We start from the raw sequence: 2,661 nt of genomic DNA, 5'->3' as shown, positions 1-2,661 counted from the left end.
GGCATACACACGCTGGTTCGGCCACCCTGCCACAGGCTGCCTGAGCCCAGCTCTGGGGACCAGCAGGCAGCAGAGGAGCAGACCGGCCGCAGGCGCCCAGGGCTGGGGAGCAGAGCAGCTGGAGAGAGGGATTAGTGCAGGGCCTGTGTTCGAAGCTGTGAGTAGAGCCATACAAAGCGTCGCTCTGATCTCTAGAGTGTTTGCTGGGGAACAGCAGGAGCTGCAGGGCTTCAAAGCAGGCTCTGACATGGCAGCCCCATTGCTGGAGACGGGTAAACGATGTGGGGTGAGCACTGGGGAGCTGTGCTGGTTGGAAGTGATGGATTAACCTGGGCAGCTCTGCTTTAGATGTGCAGGGAGCCGTGTCCCCCCAGTATGGGGTGTACAGGGATGGACAGGGAGCAGCACACTAACCTCGGGCACTAACTGCCCTCTCCGGCTGGATCCTTGCTGCCTGCTCCCCAGGCACACAACAGGCTCTGTAGCAGCCGGGCAGAGGGTTCACAGCCTGCCTGTCCCTCTCACTCCCCTCCATCCCTCCTCCCTCACCCAGAGAGCGTCTCGGTGTGTAATTCATGCAGCTCTCCTCCATCTCTGCTGCTCAAGGTCACCTTCCTCGCCTGGGCTGGATTTTCACATATTGATTGCTTGGCTCTCACAGCCAATGTCTCGGCGAGCTCCCAATCTCACGCCAGCTCAGCATCTTGCTGCTCTCTGGCAGAAGCATCTCCATATGGGCTCCCCTCCTCCTCCATCCTGCCCTCCCCTTCCACGCTCTCCTCCCAGCCCTGGTTATGCATCATTAACCAGCACCAAAACAGAGACGGGAAAGTCTTCAAGCCCTGGAGAGCAGCAGCCTTCTCTCTCCTCTGCCTCTCTGTCTCCTGGGGAGCGTGACATGACCACGTTCCTTCCCTTGGGCTGATTTAGGAGGAGCTGGGACAGCATGTGTCATCTTTGCAGGGACTCAGCATGCTGTCATTCCTGTCTGTGAGCTGCCTCCATCCTCTTCCTCCTGCAGGTCCCCATGCCCCGTTCTCCCATCACCAAGCCCTCTTCCTGCTCCCCCCTCCTCACCCAGATTCCTTGTCTACTCTTCTCCCACCAGCATGACCAGGAGCAAGCTAGGTCATGCTGGGCCATGCCCCTTGGCCACCACCTGGGGACAGAGCCAGCCTTTGCTCTCCTTCTGCAACCAGGGCAGCACTGGCAGCTTACTGCGGGGTTGGGGAGGCCAGGTCAGGAGCAGAGCGGTGGAGGCTGGGGTCAGGGACATGAAACAGGAATCAGAGCAGCAGCAGGAGGGGGAAGATGGAGACTGTTAGCCCTCCTGGGACCCAGACAAGCTGGGAAAACACTGCAGAGATAACACAGGTCTGCCTGTCTGGGACAGTGGCTGTGTCTGCCAGCTCTGTCCCCTATCTGTGCCCAGGGCAGGCAACCAGTGGATTTACTGGCCAAGTGCGAAAATCAATGGCAGGATGGGAAAAGGCCACTGAGCTGTGGATGCTGACAAGTTCCTGGCCTCCTCTGGGCTAGAAATCACCCTTAAACGCTGCTGGGGAGGAAGCGCTGTGGCCCAGCTTGCTCAGCGAGAGAGGCATGGATGATAACAGCTTTATTTATAGCACTTAACTGGCTGCTGGCTCAAGGCACCGATTTGTGCTTGGCATGCGATCATTTCGGGTGGCTGTTTGTGCAGCTCATGGCTAGAGCTCTCGCATGGCCCCGCTGAAGCCCTCTGCAAGCTCCCGCTGCCCAGCATCTGGGCAGGACTTTGCCTGGGTTTGAGGTGTCCCACTCCGTGTCCCTAAGCCCAGCAGCTGGCCCAGGACCGGGCTTCCCAGACCAGGAGCTCATTTTCCTGCCTATATTTTCACAGTGTCTCAACTGGAGACATTCTGGTTGGTGCCTTTGGGTCGGAGAGGGCCCAGTGCCGTGCTCCCCAGACGAGGAGCTCATTTTCCTGCCTATATTTTCACAGTGTCTCAACTGGAGACATTCTGGTTGGTGCCTTTGGGTCGGAGAGGTTGTATGTCCCTAATGCTGATGGTGTAGTTGATAGTGGCCACATGGGAAGAGCTGTGTCACTGCTCCGCTTCCAGACCCAGCCTTTTTTTTCTGGGGGATCCCAGCACTGGGATCCATTAGTGGAGATGTGAGGGCTCTGGAGATGAAAGCGCTCTCTGTGAATTGTTGCCGGGGTGCAGACAGCTGCCCGGGCCACTTCAGGGAACCTCAACAATGGAAATAGAGGGGATTAAAAACCCCAGACCTGCCTGGGCTTTTCCTCTCCCCATTTTCCACTTCACTGGAAAAGGAAGAGGAAAGGCACAGCAAAAGCAAGTGAAAGAAGCAAACACATTCTTTCCCTCTTCACATCCCCCTCCCCCCAAATTGTGAATGCTTTGTGTAAAAATAATCTGTAGGAAATCAGTACGCTGTGGGTCTCCAAAGGGCTGGAGGTGCCTGCAGCACCTCGGGGCTTTCCCAGCTCCCCTCCACCTCACTCGAGCAAGCGGGACTCAGCCATGAGCTGCTTCAGGGTGGGAGATGTGACCAAGATACAACTATTATTAGCAGCGATGCGTTAGGTCTTGTCAACAGGAACCCTGATGCCTGGGAAAGGCTCTGTGAGGGGAGGCACGTGTCCTCTGGGAA

This window comes from Buceros rhinoceros, unplaced genomic scaffold (genome assembly GCF_000710305.1).
Source record: "Buceros rhinoceros silvestris isolate BGI_N320 unplaced genomic scaffold, ASM71030v1 scaffold25356, whole genome shotgun sequence".
NCBI lineage: Eukaryota > Metazoa > Chordata > Aves > Bucerotiformes > Bucerotidae > Buceros > Buceros rhinoceros.
Note: the sequence above shows the minus strand (reverse complement) of the source record.